Here is a 23,054-nt window from a genome sequence, read left to right on the forward strand (position 1 = left end):
GTCAATGGACTCAGCAGCCAAAATGAACCAGAAAGCATTCAAATGTCTTTGGCAATCCAAATGCATGTTTCATTCTTCCTTTTGGAGTTATTGTAAGCTGAAATACTGAAATGTCAACATTTGGACATTTTCACCACACTTCATGCAAACGAGTCACTTTGGAAACTTTCCTTCTCTATGTGGGCCCACGGAGATTTTCTATGATGTCATGTGACTGCCTGGGATCCATTTGATTGGCGAAACGGACTCAACGGTTGATTGTTGTTACGTTGGAATGGTGAAAACAGTGAAGTGACAGCACCCCAAGTAAAAATGTACACATAAAAAACACGCTAGCAATAATAGCTAGCTACGAAGAAGGTTGTGCGCTCAATTAGCCCAATTTTTTTTCCAGGGCTCCAACTTCCATGTGTTCCCTAATTGTATTTCACCTCTCCGTACTCTAGTTACTGACACACGCATACCACTAAAAAAAAAGAATATTTCGTTCTTTTGAGTACTTGACTGACGCATGGGGCACAACTTGTGCGAAGAATCCTCGACGGATGAGCGAAACTTAGCAAGCATTCACGCGGACCACATTCGCTTCAGCCACAAGAGCTAACCTTAGCATCAACCGCTGATTTGTCATCCTGCTTGGCGATTCGGGGGGGGGGGGGGGGGGGGGAACCAATAACTAATGTTCTTAAGACATTTGTGTGTCGACATGTGCCCGAGTTGCGTTCTTCAGATTTGCTGCCGCAGATCTAAGCACACGTTCAGAAAAGCACTTTGGCATCGTTGCTCGTGTTCTTTTTAGCATTAGCATTCCTAGCGCACTAACAACCGGAATGCCTTCTTCTTCTTGATTCGTTTTTACAGTTGCTACATCAATAACTAACAATAATAAAATTGAAAAACAAAGCTGAACAAAAGATGAAAAAAAAAGCTTGACTCTACTTTTTTATTTTTATTTTTGAATCAAACATAGCAGTGAGAGATAGCACCTCATTGTGTTTGTTTTTGTTGTTTTTTTTCATTCCAACTTTACAGATGCCACACCCTTTTCTGCCCGATCTCTCCGAGAATGGCGGCATTTTGGGAGGAATTTTTAAGGGTGGTGTGGCGAACATCACACCTCGCGGCGGGCTGCCTCTCTTCACTTCTCCCTCCCCGAGGCTATTTATATCCTAACAGCACTTTATGAATGTCCGCAGGCGCAGGATTGCACAGCGTTGCGATGCTCTCCTGCACCTGTGTTGTTCTTAAACACGGGCGGGATCGCAAAGATGCAGACAAGGGCTGGGATTGGGGAGGGGGAAGGGGGGGGGGGTGATGTCGCCAATAGACCCAAGTTTGACCGTCTTGTAGTTGACAACGTAATATCGGAATTGTTTTGGTTTTTTTTTTTTTTAAAGGGGGGGGGCAGTGTTGGGAGGGGGGGGGGGGTAATGGAGGGACTGGCGAATTGGCGGGGGTTCATCAAATGCAGGATGCAGCCCATTGAGCAAGTAAGCCATCTTTGCAGATGAGGCTGCCAATGTCATCACAGCCGCCAAGATGAATACGGAGCCGTTGAAGAGGGGCCGCAATCACATTCACGGGACAATTACAATGTGATTCATGGCTCAATCCCTTATGCACACAAGCGCGCGCGCGCACACACACACGCACACACCTATGCAACTACACGACAAAGCTCTCACGGGATGCGCGATGCTCTTCTGATCAGATTGATTTTGGGTTACCTGCAGAGGACGCGCATCGGCGTGGACTTGACACGAACCTGATGACAATTAACGTTTTTGCTCCCCTTAAAGTCGACCGGCAGCGCCTGACCCCGCGACAGTAATGTGGCGAAGAACTGCGCGTGGAAGAACTCACCTGCTGTGGTCCTCAGCGTCGTGGCTGCCCAGCATCCTTTCGCATTTCCACCCGGGCGACGGCAACTCCAAGCGAGCTCCGGGGAGGAACGCACGCGCGCGCGAGGACACTATGCCTCAAGTCTAAGATCTTCATGTGTGGGAGGAGAGTTTAAAAAAAAAAATGCTACATCCACTTGCGTACCGAGGGGGGAGAAGACTGAACCAAAGAGGCGACAGCGAACATCCGTTTTGCACGACTCCCAGACTGTGCGTGCGTGCGACGAACGCTCCGTCCCACAATGAGGAGGAATGCAAATGGAAGGCGGAATGGATGGAAGGATGGGAGGGGGGGTGAGGAAGGGAGGGAGGATCCACTCCCACGCGTGGCGCGCACACACTTGCACAAGAGCCGCACACTCTGTGTCTTTTTTGTCTTTTATTCCACATTTGTTTTGGCCGAGCGCTCCTTTGGATCATCTTTACCTTGCATGGCAAGTAACCCACAGACGCCACCCCCCCACCCCCACCCCACCGCGCACGCACGTCCCACGCGAGACGGAAAGAGTGTCCTGTCAGGTTGACGAGCAAATCAAGCAATGAAATCAGATTTAAGTGTGAGTGAAAAGGAGAGGGGGAGGAGGAGGTGGGGGGGGGTGTAGTTCCATTCGCCAGGGCCTGGTGGCGCTGTGGGCTTCAGTTAGCACGCCTCTGATTCCGGTGCTCTCTTGTTTGACACGTCACGGAAGGAGTTTGAATGGCAATAAATAAATAAATAAATAAAGGATTTCATTCAGATTGCTCTGAACTTTGATTAGCGTCTGTCGAGTGGAGGGGGTGTGGGTCTTTTTTTTTTTTTTTGGAAGGAATATACTCGATGATACGTCCATCCATCCAGTCTCCAAAGCGCTTGCCCACACAATTGATGTCGCATAAAACTGGAGTTTTTAAAACATAATAAAAATGACTTCTTAGAAAAGAACTCAGGCACTAATATATAAAAAATATTTTTAAAAATTCCTCGTCTCACCGCCTCCCTCGGGTGGTGTCCGTCCCTCATTCAGCTCGGGTCCTCTACCAGAGGCCAGGAAGCTTGAGGGTTCTGCGCAGTAACCTTGCAGGCTATGGATACCGCCTCAGATATGGAGCTACGATCAGTCACCTCCTCTACATGGATGACATAAAGCTGTATGCTAAGAGCGAAAGGGACATAGACTCCCTGATCCACAAAACCAGGATCTACAGCAGCGACATCGGGATGTCATTCGGGCTTGAGAAATGTAGTCGGATGGTGACTAAGAGAGGAACGGTAGTCCGCACTGAAGGGGTCTCACTCCCTGAAGGAACAATAGCAGACATTGAGGACAGCTACAAGTACCTCGGTCAAAGGAAGAGATTCAGACCACGGACGTTAAGACCCGAAAGCTCCTAACCACGCATGGAGGGTTCCATCCCAAATCCAGCACCCTGAGACTGTACGCAAGCCGAAAGGAAGGAGGCCGGGGACTAGTGAGCATGAGAGCCACTGTCCAGGATGAAACATCCAAGCTCCATGAATACATCAAGGAGAAGGCTCCAACGGATGACGTACTCAGAGAATGTCTCAGACAATGGGGAACAGAAGATGAGGCGCTGGAAGAGGGACCATCATGGGAGGACAAGCCCCTACACGGGATGTACCACCGGACCATAACTGAAGTGGCCGATCTCAAGAAGTCCTATCAGTGGCTAGAGAGGGCTGGCCTGAAGGACAGCACAGAGGCACTCATCCTGGCTGCTCAGGAGCAGGCCTTGAGCACCAGAGCCATCGAGGCCCAGATATACCACACCAGACAAGACCCAAGGTGTAGGTTGTGCAAAGAGGCACCTGAGACGATCCAACACATAACTGCAGGGTGTAAGATGCTGGCAGGGAAAGCCTACATGGAACGCCATAACCAGGTGGCTGGCATAGTCTACCGAAACATCTGTGCGGAGTATGGACTGGAAACCCCAAGGTCAAAATGGGAAACACTCTGAAGGTGGTGGAGAATGACAGAGCGAAGATCCTGTGGGACTTCCAGATCCAGACTGACAAGATGGTAATGGCGAACCAACATGATATCGTGATCATAGATAAAGGGCAGAGGAAAGCCGTTGTAGTGGATGTAGCGGTCCCAAGTGATGGAAACATCAGGAAGAAGGAACATGAGAAACTCGAGAAATACCAAGGGCTCAGAGAGGAGCTGGAGATAGCCTGGAAGGTAGAGGTGACAGTCGTGCCTGTGGTGGTCGGAGCACTCGGGGCAGTGACCCACAAACTAGATGAGTGGTTGCAACAGATCCCGGGAACAACATCGGACATCTCAGTCCAGAAATGTGCAGTGCTGGGAACAGCAAGGATACTGCGCAGAACCCTCAAGCTTCCTGGCCTCTGGTAGAGGACCAGAGCTGAATGAGGGACACGGACACCACCCGAGGGGGGGTGAGATGAGGATTATTTGAGACTGGGGGGAGGAAGAAAGGGGGGAGGTTTTGCTACCAGCAGAATGCTTTGCTAAAACCACCTCACTAATTGCATATTACTTCATAAATACTATAATTTACTTCATAAATAGTACATAAATACTTCCTTACGTTAAACTGGCAGAGAGGTATCCCCTCCAACCCCAAAATATGCTGCAGGCCAGATCAATAACTTTTAGGTATTTTCCAATTTAGCCGGGAAAACTTTCACCTTGGGTCTTTTCCCGCTTGCTGGACCCATTTCCAATCTCCTTCCACGGCGACATCAATCAAATGGCCTTTTTTCCACCCGTGTCCAGGCCCCCCACCTTCCCCGTCTACCAACCTTCTTTTCTGCCAGTTTTGTGCCAACACCGACCGCTACATCAAACTGGCGATAATTCCACTCAATAAAATGTGTAAATTTGACAATGTAGGAAAATGTATCCATTCCCCCCGACCCCCAACTCCTTTGCTACCCACACCCTTGTCTATTTTCCTTCCCTAAAACTTGATTCCAGCATAGCTCGCCGCAGCAGTGGATCAATCAGTCAATGCGAAGTGATGGGTTTGCAATCATGCCGCACGCCGCGCTGGGATTAGCAGAGGTGGGTGGGAGGGCAGCAAATTTGAGCCGTTCCTCGGCTCTTGGTTAACACTCGGGGAAAGCCTCCACTCGGGCTTCCACTGGCCCGTTTTGGAATGATTAGTCCCAGCAGATCCAGCCAAGGTTTAGGAGGGTGCGAGTTCAAGAGGAGAGCCGAGGAATGAAGCCCTCGCTACAGTGGGAAAGTGGGCGGAGCTATAGAAGTCAGTTTGATGAAAGCAGTGGCTAATGATTGAACATGTGGCAGCCTCTGTTTGTGTTTATATCCACCCCCCCCCCCAAAAAGGAAATTTGAAACAGTGAAAATGGTTTCCTTTGATATTTCCACAATTCAGCGCGACATAGTTCTCAGTCTTTTCACATCTCTATTAGAATTCTTCTAACAGGGGTCACCAACGTTGGACCTCAAGGGCCGCTCTCCAGCCCCTTTTTGATATCCCACAACCCCCCCTCCACCATTTCAGATTCAAATGATCATGACGGTTTTCAGGCTCGTTTAAATCTTGTGTGTCTGGAGAAGCGGGAGGCTGGAGAGGGATTCTCGAGGACCTGACCTGGGCACCCCTGATGTACAATCTGTTCAGAAACAAACTAAATTAACTTTAATGCAGGCGGGCGGACAGGGAGGGGGGGTTCAAACTCATTTTTCTCAGAGGACCGTTATGACAGCGAAACCGAATCAACATTTCATTGTCTCATCGGATTGTTACTTGTGCACATCAGCTTGACAGAATGCCAGTTTTGAAATCACTCATGTCAGCTATTTTGGTTTGTCGGTTGTTTGCTCGGTTCTTCAAGGGAGTGTCATGAGAATTACGAAAAAAAACATTTCAACGGGATTTATTATACTAGACAATTTGACATTTGGGTTCAGATTTTAGGCTCGTGGAAGTTGATACATGATTTGCTTTTGCGAGACACAAAAAATGACATGGTGGGGCCGGATCTGGCCCCCGGTCCTTGATTTTGACACCTGTGATTTAATGGCTCTTCAAGTACAGCGTTTGAGTACTGAGACACCTTTGCTTTTGATTTATTATCCTCAATTATTATTGTTATTTTGTAATTCATAGCTTCTGAGTCCATGAATTAGCTTTGGGCAATTACGGCAGAGCAGCTGTGGCAATATCGCGCTTTGTTTTGGGGAAAAGGCAGATTAAAAAAAAAAAAAGAAGAAGAAATCATAGCCTTATGAAAACGTAGCCAATAGAATGCGATGCCAATTTGTAAAAAAAAAAAAAAAAAAAAGCTTTGAAAGGTTTCCAAAAACAGTTTACTGTGAGTCATCTTGACCTGAACGCTCTAAGAGAAGGGGGAAGAAAACAAAACAAAAACAAATGCACGTCTCGGCCATTGTGATCCGACACACTTGCCTCGTCTCATCTGTCAGTTGGGCTGCGCAACCGACTCAAGTGTTTGTCTTGCAGCGTTAAACTGCAGCGTCTGTGCATCTGCAAGCGTTTTTCATTCCCTATTCCCTACACACCCCCCACCTCCCACCCCCTCTCGTTTTTTTGCACGGACCCTCAGAGCGACTGAAGCCATTCAGGCGTCACGGCGACATGTAAATGTCATCAGCATCAGTTCACGCATGGCCAATATACTCTTGCTGCAGTTCAGTGCCAGTTCTCTACACTTTAGGACTCTTTCCATCCTCTTCCGATATGTGTGTGTGTAACAGTGTAACGATTCCTTTGGGGAGGGGGTGGGCAATGAGCAGGGAAGAGGATCTCCTTTTTTTCTGGAGTTACTCGGCACTCAAAGTTTACTAAGCTTCCTGCGAGGGAGCCGTCGTCGGATCGCAAGCTTCGCGGAAACATTTTTTTTTTCCCCCGGGAAGAAAGTCAAAATATTGTCAGGAAACAATTACTGGGAATAAATTGAAAGCAAACGAATAATACCGCTTGAATAGTCTGAACTTCACGAGAAAAAAAAAAAAGGGAAGTTCCATAATTGAGGTTGAAGAGAATGAGGGGGAGAGGGGGGGGGGGTGGGTTGAAACAAAATGAGGCTGATAGAATTTATTCAATTTATGGGGGGGGGGGGTACAAAAAATAATTTGGTGGAGCTTGCAGTGTTAAAAAAAATGTAAAAAATGTAAAAAGTAATACGTTAGTAAAACATTTTCAAAGAGTTACACACTTTTTTTTAAACAATAATTTTATAGCGGACAGTGAAAAGAGTATAAAACAACTGTACTGTACTGTGTGTACTGCATTGAAAAATAAGTACTTCAATTTCATGGTAAATCAGTTCCAATCATGAAAAATATTTTCTTGTCTTTTTCATTTTAGCCTCGTCAGTAACAGAAACATTAGAATCCAGGAAGTAGGCCTTTCCGACTTTGACTTGCGCAGTATTGAGGTCCTTCTCCTTCTTTGTGTTTGGCAAATGTAAAAATGAGAATAAATAAATAAAGATCTCCGCGAGGATGCGTTTGATGAGACGGCCGAGCTCTCTCGCTAAGAGCAGCAAACAGAGGTAACAAAGGAGCGCGCCTCCACGGCTTTTCAAAGTATCAATAATTCATTTAGTCTGCCGTGTTCCTCTGCGCTGGCACGCACCCCCCAGGCCCCCACCCAGCCCTTCACCGGCCCGCTGTCACTCACGCAGTCACTCCTGCTGCCAAAGCCCGAAAAAACGCCCCCGCTCCCTTTGCGATGAGGTGCTAAAGCCGCCGTTTGCTTGTTAGCAAACGTCGTCGTCCTGAGCAGCTCGCAAATGGGGGCGACCGTCCTTGTGCTCGAACTGCCCAAAGGCTAACAAGCATGGCTTCTATTCTCCAATGAACGGCTGAATGACGTCTACGGAGACACGCCGCCGTGGACAGTTTCCAGCATTTCGCCACATTCAGGAGAAACATTTCGCTGTTTTTGTCATTTTGCCCCTGATTCAAGTCAATCTTGCAGTGACTTACGCTACGTTATACGTACGGTATAATGTAGCACAAAAGGAACAAGGCTTTAGACGGCGGGAAAACCACGGCAAAAAACAGCAAAAACAAAATAAACGTTTGTGCCCTCGAGCCCAATTGTTGACGCTAATGTCCGCGTAGCATTATCAATGGCGTTTTCCATCGTTAGCATTGCGCTAAATGGACTCAACTAAAGCCCGACGTTGCGGCTATTTCATGTTCTTTGCTCTTTGTTTGATGTTTAGTTTGACAATAAACTTCGACTGGGAGTGTCAACAAATGGCTTGTCAAAATGACAAATGACAAATCAAAATGCTGCTTGTTGTGAATCAGAATCAGAATCAGAATCAGAATCAGAATCATCTTTATTGGCCAAGTATGTAGAACACACAAGGAATTTGTCTCCAGTATAACTGATGTCACGAAGCTCGACGCACACTGCAGCCCGGACCTGGAGTCGCTGTCTTTAAACTGCAAGCCATTCTACTCGCCACGTGAGTTCGCCTCCTTTTTACTAGTCGGTGTTTACATTGCGCCACAAGCTAACGCTAACACGGCGATACAAACGCTAGCCGAACAAGTAAACAAACTCGAGCTAAAATACCCAGAGTCACCCCTGATCATTTTGGGCGATTTTAATAGAGCACATCTTAACCGTGAACTTCCCAGATATAAGCAGCACATCGACTGTTTCACCAGAGAAGGCAACATTCTAGACCACTGCTATACAACAATCAAAAATGCATACCGATCGGTCGCCCGTGCAGCATTGGGTCTTTCTGACCACAATTTAATCCACTTAATACCTACATACAGACAGAAACTCAAATGTGTTAAACCGGTTGTTAAGACTGTGAAAAAATGGACAGATGAAGCAAAGCTAGCTCTACAAGAATGCTTAGACTGCACTGATTGGGGCGTCTTTGAAACTTCAACGGGCACACTGGATGAATACACAGACACTGTAACATCATACATCAGTTTCTGTGAGGACATGTGTGTACCAACGAAGTCCTTCCGCTCGTTTAACAATAACAAGCCATGGTTTACTCCCAAACTCAGGCAACTCAGGAAAGAGAAAGAGGCCGCATTTAGAAGTGGAGATCGGGCACTGTACAAACATGCCCGAAACCAATTGACGAAGGAAATTAACATCGCAAAGAGAAGCTATGCAGAGAGGCTGAAAAACCAGTTCTCTGCTAACGACTCTGCATCTGTATGGAATGGCCTGAAAGCAATCACTAACTATAGAATGCCATCCCCCCAAACAGTGAACAATAAGGGTCTTGCTGATGAACTAAACATGTTTTTCTGCCGATTTGAAAAGGACACCCCCATTTCCCACACACACCCACCTCTACCAGAAACCACTCTACCTACCCCCCCACCCTCTTTTTCTCCACTACAGATCCACGAACAGGACGTGAGACGGCTCTTCAAGCAGCAAAAGATCAAGAAAGCTCCGGGGCCCGACAAAGTGTCCCCCTCCTGCCTGAAAGTCTGCGCTGACCAGCTGGCTCCGGTCTTCACACAGATCTTCAACAGATCCCTGGAGCTGTGTGAGGTCCCATCCTGCTTCAAACAGTCTACCATCATCCCAGTTCCCAAGAAATCGGCAACATCGGAACTGAACGACTATAGGCCTGTCGCCCTGACGTCTGTGGTCATGAAGTCCTTTGAACGCCTTGTGCTGAACCACCTAAAGAACGTCACTGGACCCCTGCTGGACCCTCTCCAGTTTGCCTACCGGGCAAACAGGTCTGTGGAAGACGCAGTCAACATAGGTCTGCACTACATCCTCAAGCACCTCGACAGCACAGGGACCTACGCAAGGATTCTGTTTGTGGATTTCAGCTCTGCGTTCAACACCATCATCCCGGAACTCCTCACCCCCAAACTACTCCACCTCGGTGTGTCTCCTGCGATCTGCCAGTGGATCCTCAGCTTCCTGACGGGACGGACACAACAGGTGAGACTGGGAGCAACAACATCATCAATACGCACCACCAGCACTGGAGCCCCACAGGGATGTGTCCTCTCGCCACTGCTCTTCTCTCTCTACACAAACGATTGCACCTCAACAGATCCAGCTGTCAAACTCATAAAGTTCGCAGACGACACCACGGTCATCGGTCTCATCAAAGACGGCGACGAGTCTGCGTACCGCCAACAAGTGGAGCAGCTGGAGCTCTGGTGCGGCCGACACAACCTCGGGCTGAACACGCTCAAGACTGTAGAGATGATCGTGGACTTCAGGAAACATTCTTCTCCTCAGTTGCCCCTCACGCTATCCAACTGCCCTGTGTCAACCGTCGAGACCTTCAAGTTCCTGGGAATCACAGTCTCCCAGGACATGAAGTGGGAAGTCAACACCATCTCCATCCTGAAAAGGGCCCGGCAGCGAATGTACTTCCTGAGGCTGCTGAGGAAGCATGGCTTGCCACAGGAGGTGCTACGACAGTTCTACACGGCAGTCATCGAATCAATCCTGTGTTCTTCCATCACGGTTTGGTTTGGGGCCGCCACAAAAAAGGACAAAATCCGACTTCAACGGACAGTTAGGACGGCAGAAAAAATCGTTGGCATCGCCCTACCCACTCTTGAGGACTTGCACACTGCAAGAATCAAGACAAGGGCACGGAAAATCCTCCTGGATCCCCCGCACCCTGCCCACCACCTTTTTCAGCCACTCCCCTCAGGCAGACGCTACAGATCTATGCGTACCAAATCCAGTAGACACTTAAACAGCTTCTTCCCTCTAGCCATTAACTCCTTAAACAGTCACTGACATAGTCACTCTTCTTGCACCACAAAATGGTATTACAAAACTACTGGTATACTCTAAAATGGTTCAATGATTTTGTTGTTTACGATGATACTAGTGCAGCGTGTTATACCGGAGACAAATTCCTTGTGTGTTCTACATACTTGGCCAATAAAGATGATTCTGGTGAATGAGGTCAGCGTCACCACGCAGCGCTCTTATCTCAAATTTTTACTCATAAGTCAAAGCAAAATCTTCAGCCCATCAACGACTCCTATCACGAAAGACTTTGAATTTGAGTTGCTCGTATTTTTTTCTGTGGAATCTATCCCAGGCTATGAACAAATTCTGCATTTTTTTTTCCACAGTTGTGCGTACAGATAAGGCGAATACCAAGGTTGTTTCGGTGACACGCCTAAGAGATCGTAACAAACCTTTTTGGATCTTGCTCATCTTCCAGTCGACCCCCCTCCCCCGATGTAAAACTATCACTGGGCTTCTCCATCGCCTACGTCATTTCAAAAGGTTCGGTGACACACCGTCGGACGGAGTGGTTGCGGTGACGCTTTGTTCGGCGCAAACAAACCCACACTCACTCCTCCACACATGCTGTACACTCGCTCACTCCGCATCGCAGCCAGTTGTGTTGGTGGGCCTTTGTCTGACGTGTCATTGGAGAGCCGCGGATTTGGCTTGATGCCTTCGCAAAAAAAAAAAAAAAAAAAAAAAAAAGCACGTCAGCGTGAATCTGCGGTGCAACGCGCACCCAAGTGGGTCAAGGTGCAGGTAATTGCATTTGGCCCCCGTCAACATCGAATCAATCGGCACGCCGTGGAATGGATAGCGCGGGAAGCCAAAGCAAACAACAACATGAAGCATCTCGCACATGAAGCACTTTTTTTTTTTTGCCATTGTTCCTCTGTTGGATGTAAAAGCTTTTTTATCATGCAGTAAGTAGGTCACAAATTGACATGACAATGACAACAACAACATCTCATGCAGAAGCGTACGGTGGACACTGAGAAATGACAGTGAAAATGACCACACCAAAAAAAAAAAAAAGTGAAGCCCATTTCATCATGTGGGAAATGCTCCAAATCCGAGAAGCGATTCTTGTACATGAAATGGAACGGAACCGTACGTAAAAATGTACAGGAGCGTATTATGTCTTATGAAGAATATGTAGTTGAAAACATTCTTTTCATTCCTTTTATAAAACACTTGCCCAGCAAATCAAATAACAAAGATGTCATACACGGCCATTTGGATTTTAGCAACACAAGGGTGAAGGGCACTCAAAAGCAGGAAACCTTCGAATTTTATTTATGGAGAATCAATGAAAAGGACCTCAAATTGCAATCTGAGGCACCTCCTCCTCCTTTCAACACGGAGAGATTGAATGACAAACTAGCCTGTGTGCACATCATTTAAAAAAAAAAACTGAACAAAGCATCAGCCGCCAGACTACTTCCTGTTGCCAACCGCGCACTCAATGCTAGCAGCTAGCGGCTAGCTGCCGACCGCCAACGGCGAAGCCTTGTGATCACGAGGGCGTCATCAACTAGCAGCGTCCTAAATTAGCGACGAATATGATTTCAGGATGGTGTTGTGTTGATTTTGGTAGTATGTACGTAACGCCACTAAAACTGCGACAAAGCAGGCCGAAATTTCCAAGACAAGTCAAGCTAGCTGTCGCAAATCAAAATCGTGTTGGGCAAGCTTTTGTTCGGAAGCTCGCCCTTGTGTTCACTTCATCAAGGCTTGAGAAAAGGATTCAAATTTGACACACGAATGTGTCTGCATCTTTCCTCACCGGTTCATGCCGTTTGCGGCTCATTACGGACGCATCATCGCTAGCAGTAGCCGCTGTTAGCATCTTTACTCAGCGTCTCGTTCTCTGCACCTATTGCGCTTAAAAAAAAAAAAAACTCTCCTGGATCACGCTTGAAGCCACGGAAATAGTTCGATGTCATTTGCACCTCTCGTCATCACAGACTGCCGCTGCGACAAACGCTTTGAAATGTCGAGCGCAGCTACCCAGATGCACGTGCAAACTAATTAAAAAGCCTCAACTTCATTTTTTTCATTTTTTTGCCATCTGTTGAGAAGAAATGATCATCCGTTCCCATATGTTTGATTGTATTTTAATGCAGCTGCCATTTTTCTTTCGTATTATTTATACATACGAACTCGTTGACATCACTCAAAATAAGAATAAACACCTTTTCAGCAAGCACGCTGGTATTGTTTAATTGATCGTGTCTCCTAAAAAGAATTACTACCGCAATTATGCCATGACGAATTTTCTTCTGTATGCTCGTTAAAAAAATATCTCATGTTGCTTGGCACAAGCGTCAGCAAAGTTAAATGTTTAATGAGGGCGACAGTTTGACTTCAGCTCATTTCCACGTACTCCCAAAAATGCACGTCCTTGCTCAGCAGCCCCGGGAGACGTCTGAGCAGCCACACTTTGTCTCTTAGATTAGCCACTAAACAATCGTCCGGCGTTCGCATTGTCACTCAGCCGTAATTTTGCAGCGTGAGGAAGACCGCCGGGACAAACGCTGCGCCCCGTGCCGCTTGCACTCAACTATCGCTCCGATTGGAGCGGCCTAGCATCTTATGTGTAGAACCTACTGGTTCTACACTCTACTGGTTCTACCGGCTGTTTCACCGGTCGTGAATGACGAGCATCATCTTCTTCAACTGGCTTATCTTGGAATTCTGCGCGATCGTACTCGATGCTACTCTCGATGTTTTTTCGACTCTGGAAAAAAAAAAACTAAAACTAAGACTAAAACTGGCTCTCATTCGAACTGACGACATCAAAAGTGGGCTTTCACTTGTACAGAGATCTTTTACCTTCGGTACTTAAAGCGCTCGACAATGTCGTCTCATCCACCAACTGTTGAGGCAACATCAGGAGCAAGTGGCAGTTCGATATCTTGCTCAAGGACACTTTGGCAAGGTCACTATGCCTTGGGATGGGACCCAAAATCTCTGTGTTAGGAGTTGACCGCCCTACCCATGAGCCACAAAAACAAAACAAACAAAAAAAAAACACGACAACAAACTATGATATCTGTTGAAAATTCCCAAACTCTTTTGACCCTGATAAGAATAAGCGATATCGACGATAGGATTGAAATTGGAGATCTTCCAAACTGAGAAAAAAACAAAACATGGACCATACATAGTCGCCATGAGGTTATTATTTCGATGCCAAAGAAACACCGGGTCACTGGCGGCGTTGGCGGGTGAAACCAAATCATATTTTTTGCCATCATTGCTTATATACGGAATGACCGTATTTTCCGGACAATGCGTTTTTTTTTTATTGCTGTTGTTGTTTTATGTCACGGGCGGACTGGAAAGGAAGCGCTTTAAAAGGATGAGGACGGACGGGGATAGAGGATGATTACGATATGATTCAAGACGGAGGGAGGATGACGCGGGCAGAGGACAAACCGAAAAAAAAAAAGGGTAAAGGGCTCATCTTGGCGCAAATCATTCTTCGTGCTTGATTCATTTCATGGTCGGTAGCCGCTTGGGTCGTCAATAAATTGTTGTCGTGAGTATATTTGAAGAGAGCTAATTACAGACGCTTGAGTTATAGATATGAGTGGAGAGAAGCTTTTAATCCACGCGCTATCAATCTCTTTATAGAATTACTCATGCCGATTTTACAACCGAATGAAAGTTGATGGTTGGCTGCTTGATTCCGACCCGCGGTGATTACCGGCGTGCCGCATTCCAGTTGAAAGCTTGACGACGACGAGACAGAGCGGATGAGAAAGGGGCCGGTCTCATAACATTCCCGGCTTTTGAAAAACATGCCTCGCTATAATTTTTTTGGGTTGGGGGGGGCATTATCAATCGTTGGCCTCCCCGCCTGTCATCTCCCAGCACAGACAATGGCTTCCTGACATGAGAGCTTCTTGTAAAAAATGTTGCCACTCCCCATCCCCGAGACATAAGAGCTTATGCATGGACAAACACACACACACACACACAAAGCACAGGTACCCTTTTTGGACACTTTGGAGTTGATTTAGAGGGTGTCAAAGTGAGGACCGGCCAAAATGTCCTCACTTCGTCAAAATGTCCTCACTCTGTTGGTTAAAAACTCCTGCCGGTCCTCACAACGTCGTGAGTACAAGAACACACACACACATACACACACACACCTTTAATCTGGCCCTGTTGTTGGGGTGAGGAGGCGCTATTGGCTCGCGGCGTCGCTATTCCGAGAGCTGCTCGGGTCACCCGCCATCCCCGCGCCATCATCTTCCGGATGGGCAGATGCGGTCAATCACTTTCGAGCTGACGTTCCAGCGTCCAGGGTAAACGACGGCACTACCAAATCGGCGCCGAAGTCTGGAGCGATTGCATGCCGGGCAAGATTTGATCTCGTGTTCTCTCTCAGTTTAGGTGCACGGTGAGCAAACGCGAGGTTTGGGTTGCCACGGTGCAATGCGGCATTCGAGACTCCGAGCCATTGGCCACTACATTAGGGACACCTACACAACAGAACACAAATTGTTCACTACATAAAAATATAATAATAACAAGCCTCGGCTTATCAATATGGTGTCTATTAATGTAAAGTCACTGGCTGAGTGTTTGGCACCGGGGTGGGGGGGGGGGGGGGGGGACTGCCCCCCTCCTTGAAATATGCTTGGACCCCGCCAGGTGACAGGGTATATTTTTTTTTCTGAGAATTCCCGCCCCCGCAGCCCCCTTCTTTCCATTCTCCCTACTGAACGTCATTTGACTCACACTGCAGTACGAAAACAAACAAAAAAAACACCTCAGAAAAGCTCGTTATGGTGCCAAATCAGGCCGCCCCCTTTCCGGCTTCACAAACTGACAACCTGTCATCAATGGCGCAAAATTCTTTGTCATTCTTTGCACATTAGCGTGCCACCGGGGCATCAAAAATCCTTTTTTTTCCTTGTATTTTGTTGAAACGTCATCTCATTTTCTCGCCGAGTGAAGGGCAGGTGTTTAACCCCCACGCGCATCCCGCCCACCCCGCCACGCGTAACGGCAGGCCCGCGACACTACATTTCAACAATGCGGCGACCCGCGCTTGGGAATATTTCATCAATGTCGTTTGGTTGAAACCCCCGACCTTCCTCAGGGCGCTTCGACTCGCGGCAATATCAACGATGTGGGCCTTTGGCGTGAGACGTTCTACCCCCCCCCCCCCCAAAAAATAAAAGCTATCAGCGTTTTTACTTGCGAGAGCGTCCTCCGGAGACAAAACAAATCGGCCGTTTCGGCTGCTGCCTCAAAATCGTCACTGCGGTAGGAAATCGGTGCAAAATTTGAAAAATCGAGGTGATGTTGGTTGTGTGGTTCGATCGAGGCCCCCGGGGGCAGCTTCAAATGTCTTCACGATTGTCGAGTTTAATGTCGAGAATGATTTGGAGAGGGTGTGTGGGGGGAAGGGGGGGGGGTTTACAAAAGGTTCTGTTGCAAGAAAATATGTGTCGTGAATTTCAAGGATGTACTGCATTCATTCACATTCATCATTTATTCGGAATGTAGCAATATTCAATCAATCCTGTCTTTTTTTTAAAATCTGTATATATACACATTTTTTTGTTCTTTGGTTGTTTTAACAGGACGTCGATGACGTCGGCCGTTGTCAGGGTTAATTCATCAAGCAATCAAAAGAAGACAAAACGCCACGGTCGCGTCCGCCGCCATTTACGGCGCTCTTTCCGTCGCATATGAAGCGCCGTCAGTCAAGCATTCGCCGCATCCGTCCGTGTCTGCTGCACACGTTCACAACATGGCGGAAGACCAGCGAGAACATGTTTGGAGGTCACTGGTGGAGGGGGGGGGGGTGGGGTGTTCGAACTGGATGGAGATTGGCTGGACTAGTCATTCATTCATTCATTCATTCATTCATCCGAGCCGCTTGATCCTCACTAGGGTCGCGGGGGGTGCTGGAGCCTATCCCAGCTGTCTTCGGGCAGTAGGCGGGGGACACCCTGAATCGGTTGCCAGCCAATCACAGGGCACACAGAGACGAACAACCATCCACGCTCACACTCACACCTAGGGACAATTTAGAGTGTTCAATCAGCCTGCCATGCATATTTTTGGAATGTGGGAGGAAACCGGAGCACCCGGAGAAAACCCACGCAGGCCCGGGGAGAACATGCAAACTCCACACAGGGAGGCCGGAGCTGGAATCGAACCCGGTACCTCTGCACTGTGAAGCCGACGTGCTAACCACTGGACTACCGGGCCGCCCCTGGACCAAGTCTCTTTTGGAAAATGTTTTGATTTGCTTTTCGTTGAGTTTTTCCTTTTCAGGTTGTGTGGGGGGGGGGGGGGGGGGGGCTGAGGGGGGGGGGTGCATCGTGGATGCAAGAACAATTTCACAGCAGCGTGGAGATTGTGAGCAGAACAAAGAGAGCAAATGAAAGCATTTAACCTCTTCAACCTTTGCTACCCTGCGAAGGCAAAACGGCAAATCCGTAAACTCTTGGACACATGAACGCAATCCACGCATCCGCGAGCGCTGAAAGCAAATATCGCTTTGAATGTGACTCCTGGAGCTTTTTTGTTCCCGTGTCTCTAAACAACAGCGCGTGCCTTGAAAAAAAAACAACAGTGAGGGGGGGGGGGGGGGGCGACAGACGACGTCAACACTCGACTTTCTTGTTCCGTTCCAGATGAGATTTGCTCGTCTCGCGTGGGCCGAAATCATCGCACACCGATTTGATTGTTTTGGCGCTGCCGAATGAGACGACGAGATCCTTAGGATTTGATTTGGACGTGGTAAACCCCGCGGCATCCAATCGAAATCGTACGCGTCGCATTCATCAGGACTCGTCACTACTTGCACGTATGTATTCTTCCCTTCTTTGTACAACCGTTCTTTCGGCAGTTCTTTCAGCAGCCGAAAGAACTGCCGCTTTTCGAACAGCCCTTACTCTGCCATCGGCAAGTAACCAAAGTCGAGTGCCGGTAACGCTCAATCGATGAAAACCGTTCCAATTTCATTTCATCCCGACTCTCAATTTACTTGCTTCGTCCCACTCCACATATCCCGCAGGATGCTTTATTTTATTTTTTTTCTAACCCATTTTGAGCTATTTACGGCGTTTTACCTGTGACAAATCAGCATGTATTGTATTGTATTGTATTCTTCGCAGAGAATATCGGGGCTTGTTTTTCTTGTTTGCTGCAGAAAGGTTTGCCTGTTTTGTGCTTTGCAACCCTTCGTCTATTTGGTAGTCATGCAAAATCGTTTCGACGGCAGTATGACAGCGTTTCGGGCGTGTTATTTATTTTTCGCCGAGAATATTGCTCGTCTGTGACGCTACGCGTTCGGCCTGCAGCTTTGTTTGTTTACATTCAAACTTCAATTCCTGCAACGCAAAGTCGTTCACACCGTGATTGTGAGATTTATTTTTTTGTTTTTTATTTTTTTTACTTTCACCAGCTGGACTAGCCAATACATGTCACGTGGACCAAAGCGCAAGAAGACAAACAAATTCGTCCGAGTTGCTCGTTCGGTTTTACGACGACTGACCTTCCCGTTACAGTTTGCCTTCATGCTTGTGTCCTTGTTTTGGTACATGTGCTATTTTCATCATCTTGAAAAAGCTGACAAAATATTGATGAAGAACACCCCAACCCCCCAAAGAAAAACTCCTAATGGAAGTTTCTCGGCCCCTCCTAATCAGAACGAAAACGATTAGCGCTTTGGTTGTCCGTTGATGCATCTGTTTTGCAAATGATTCATGACCCTTGCCGCTTTTCAATGATCTCCCGTCTGCCGCTCATTAAAGCGCCGTCAGCTCCAGCGTTGCCAGTTTGACGCGTGTCACCCCCCCCTTACAGCGGTATCGAGAAACTATCGTTTTTGTGGGACGCAACGCATTCCTTGCTGCCACTTGGTGCGATGGCGTCTAATTTGTCACGCGGCTGCTTCATGTATGCCGTCACCGATCAGACATTTCCTCTCCTGGAAATGAACAAAGCCACAGCAAAAAATTTAAAAAATCGACGATAAGGCAATGTGCGTACAATTAACGAGCCCCCCCCCCAGCCAAAAAAATAAATGAATGGCATCTATTAATCAGTATATCCAAGTGCAAGTATAAGAGAGTCTGCTTTGCAACTTATTGACTGTATCCAATGGCCTTTTTTTTGTGGGTTTCGCATCGTTGCAGCCAAATGCGTCCAACGCTGAAACAGCTCATTCCGCAGATGTGCAGCTTACTGTAACCTGCCACCGCCAAGATTCATTGACAGTATTAAACTCAGGCTTCCTGTCTTAGTTTCCAGCTGACACATTTCTCCAGGATCGAGAGCAACAAACGTCCAAAGATGAAGCCGAAATTGGACCACAAAGAACAAGATAAAGCACCGCGATTGGCTGGTGGCCAGTCCAGGATGCAACCTGCCTCTCAACCAAAAGCAGGTGTAATTTTCGACTGTGAAGTCCAAGACATCCATGTCATGAAATCTGTCTATCATCTGCTTAACTGGCAGTTTATCAAGTCAACTGTGTTCACACCCACAACGGCGCAGTTTTTGTTTGTTTATTTATTCATTCATTCATTCATTCATCTTCCGTACCGCTTGATCCTCACTAGGGTCGCGGGGGGTGCTGGAGCCCATCCCAGCCGTCTCCGGGCAGTAGGCGGGGGACACCCTGAATCGGTTGCCAGCCAATCGCAGGGCACACAGAAACGAACAACCATTCGCACTCACACTCACAACTAGGGACAATTTAGAGTGTTCACTCAGCCTGCCACGCATGTTTTTGGAATGTGGGAGGAAACCGGAGCACCCGGAGAAAATCCACGCAGGCCCGGGGAGAACATGCAAACTCCACACAGGGAGGCCGGAGCTGGAATCGAACCCATTACCTCTGCACTGTGAAGCCGACGTGCTAACCACTGTACTACCGGGCCGCCACTGTCTATTTATTTATTTGTTATTATTATTATTATTATTTTTTTATATCCCGCATTTGCACCGGTTTGTGCAAATATCTACATTTAGGCTAGTCCGCCCCTGTGTGGATCGAGACTGCGTCTCATATCGACGACTGCTGGAATCCAGAGAGTGCAAGCTCCACATTTACACTCTTGGGACTGCAATGATGAGTGACCAAAATGATTCATAAGGCCGTGCAAAGCAATGAAGAAACCCCCTCCTCTGCCCCGCCACGCCCCCCGCCAGCAACATTTGTCACCTAAATCATGACAACTTCTTATTTCAACCAGCACTATTTTCTGAAACTAAATTGGCAAGAGACTCGTATGTTAAATTAATTAGAGGGCTTTTATTTAACTTCGATTAGAATTTGTTTGTGAGCTGGCAAGCAGTAAGTTTTTGCATTTGGAGAATTAGCTGGTCGTTAGCGAGAGGACAATGAGTGTTAAACACCCAAAAGGGATAATTGTCACAGAAAATATGCTTGTGATTTTTTTTTAAAATACATTTTCGACTACTCATGTGAAAATATATTTGTTATTTTATTGTTTAAAGCCGTGTTATCCCTCCAGATAGTATTCACAATGTTAGTTTTTAAGGTCACCTTAAACTGATTTGTGGCTTTTTATGCGTAAGTGAAAAATGCATCGATGGGGAATGAAATCATCCTCTCTCCTTTGCAAAAGGTGCACTTTGCATTTTGTTAGAGACCCTAACACAAAAAGGCTTTATTTACCTGGAGGACTCGTTCTTGACCTTGACAACAACAAAAAAATCTAATTATGGTACCATTCACACCCACCTTGACAACAACCTGAAGAATTTCTGCCATGGCTACGAAGAACTAAAACGGAGGTATTGGCCTGCCTGTTAAAAGCAGACGCAATTACGACAAAGTCCAATTTCAATGGGCAAAGGGCAGACTCGTTCAGAATCTGAACTCGAGGAACTTTTTACCTCGATGGTGTCGCTGTCGAATTAACGCTAAGTACGCGACCGATCCGGTGGTTCGAAGCAAAACGAAGCTTCGCGCGAGCCGCTTCACAGGAGCCGCCGGGCCCGTCTGTTGATTCATAGCCGGCAGCGCCTGCGGACAGCCGCCGCCGTTATTGTGCATGTAACTCATCCCGCTAACTGTCTGACGTTTCCATTTGGCCGTAAATCATCCATTCAACTTTGTTTTTATTCACACTTTAATCCCGTCGCTCGCCATCTGCGTTCACCAGGTGCCAGTTAGCACGGGGTGCATGAATCGCTAGGATGAAAATTTAACGCCGTCACACAAAAATGTTATTCATTATTTAAAAAATATATATATTCTGAAACATCAATGGTGGTCCACTTCTTGTCAGCATTAGCATCGGTAACTTAACAGTTACTTTTAAAGTCATGTAATCGGTGAAGTAATCGGGTTACTTTTTCAAAGTAACCGTGGCAACGGCGGATTCGCGAAACACCCTTTTTGCTCTGCTGTCGGCCACACGATGCGGCACACCGACCGACGGACAGACGGACGGACGGACAGACGGTGTTGAATTCGACAACGGATTTGCGTTCGCGGCACCGCGTCCTGGCAATCTGAACGGGGAACAGCGCGATGTCCCGCTTCGGTGAGTTTCTCCGAAAGGGCAAAGTTGAAAAATCGGCTTGAGGCACATCGGTGAGCAAATATCGCTCTCGACTTATTTCATACTTGACACTGAAACGATGCGAAATTACTGCCGAATGTTTGTCAAAAGCCACTCTGCAGGACCCGCGTTCGGAATGGTTGTATATTGGCATTCAATTATGCTCGTTAGTCTCATTCCATAAAGCATTCACACAACACGAAAAACACATTTTCATCAACGTGCAGCCAGCCAAAAGGCAATTTGGAGAGTGAGGGTTTTTTTTTTGTTTCCGACAGCCACAAAAGCGGGACAAGAAAATGCAATAAACAAACAAGCGCACTCATTTGGTAACATGGCGAGAGGCACGGAGGCTCTCGGTGCCGTCACGAAAACAGGACAGCTTCGTCTTCGGCGTGTAAATCGCGCTTGCTCGCTCGCATTTGTCAACTCGTTATTTTATCCACATAGATGCCTGTAGACACAGAAGTTTGTAGCATGAAAATGGCCGGAATGTATCCCACCGGGGTACTTTCCACCCTGTGACAATGAGGCACTCTAAATCAGCCACGCCAGCAACAAGTCTTATTCCAGAAGATGGCTGTCAAAACTTATTAAAACAAATTTCACCCCCCCAACCCACCACACCACCTCATTTTTCAATCGCTCTGCGCAAAATGTGCCCAGTCATGGCCAACAACAAGGCACTCTAAAGCGGCCATGCCCGCTGACAGTTTTCCTAAGGAAACTATAGGGGGGAAAAAATGTGCATATCGCGGAGTTCACTGTATTAGATATTCATTCATTCATTCATCTTCCAAGCCGCTTGATCCTCACTAGGGTCGCGGGGGGGGGGGGGGTGCTGGAGCCCATCCCAGCTGTCTCCGGGGAGTAGGCGTGGGACAACCTGAATCGGTTGCCAGCCAATCGCAGGGCACACAGAGACGAACAACCATTCGCACTCACACTCACACCTAGGGACAATTTAGAGTGTTCAATCAGCCTGCCATGCATGTCTTTGGAATGTGGGAGGAAACCGGAGCACCCGGAGAAAACCCACGCAGGCCCGGGGAGAAAATGCAAACTCCACACAGGGAGGCCGGAGCTGGAATCGAACCCGGTACCTCTGCACTGTGAAGTCGACGTGCTAACCACTGGACTACGGGCCGCCCTGTATTAGATAGTTTCCTCAAAAGTAAAGTATTCCTCATCGCGATTCTGTAGAGGTGCAACTACTCGTCGATTAATTGACATCTCATCCGTGATCAAATTAATCGACAACAATTTGGAGAAGAGTGAGACCTTGTTGAAAATGAAATAGTCGAAAACTTTCAGCCTCTCAGGTTGTCAGGCTGTCTGTCATCCTCCATGAGAACAGACCGACGTTTCTTTGCGTTCGATTCAAATACGACTTTGCCTTTAACTTTGGAAAACAACGATCAATATTTTGTGTCTTTTTCGGTCGGATGTTTACGGAGCAAAGCGATCCAGAATCACTCTGCGTCTGTGCCTTTTCCGCAACTCAATTGTATTTACAGAGCGCTTTCAGGCAACTGTCATTTTGAAATGATATCCGGTGTTGAAATAAAGCTGTGGAATTTAAAAATCGATCAGATTTATCAATTAATTGAAAAACCAACCAAACATACCCAACCCATAACAGTTTGCCGTAGTTAGGAACAAGCTCAGTGATGTTCGTTAAATGACACTGAAAATATTCAAAGGCAATTTTTACCCCCGCGTTTGTAAGCTAATTAAATTCTGGTGCAATTGAAAACAAAAAAAAAAACAAAAAACAAAACAAACAAAAAAAAAATCATTTTTTGTTTTAGAAGTATCCTGCAGATGTCAGAACACAATTTGCCAT

General features: G+C 47.1%; 1 protein-coding gene across 3 annotated transcripts in view; it reads right to left on the reverse strand.

The window, feature by feature from the left end:
* Window positions 1-23,054, reverse strand: part of lingo1a (leucine rich repeat and Ig domain containing 1a) — a 285,088-nt gene that overhangs the window by 24,264 nt on the left and 237,770 nt on the right. The window contains exon 1 of one of the 3 annotated variants that reach the window (XM_052062076.1): window positions 1,864-2,344. The exons of the other annotated variants lie outside the window; for them this stretch is intronic. The gene's annotated coding sequence lies outside the window, so the exon portion shown is untranslated. Of the gene's footprint in view, window positions 1-1,863; window positions 2,345-23,054 lie in introns of those variants that run through there. 3 annotated transcript variants of the gene reach the window in all.

Source organism: Hippocampus zosterae, chromosome 3 (assembly GCF_025434085.1).
Source record: "Hippocampus zosterae strain Florida chromosome 3, ASM2543408v3, whole genome shotgun sequence".
NCBI classification, from domain to species: Eukaryota; Metazoa; Chordata; class Actinopteri; order Syngnathiformes; family Syngnathidae; genus Hippocampus; species Hippocampus zosterae.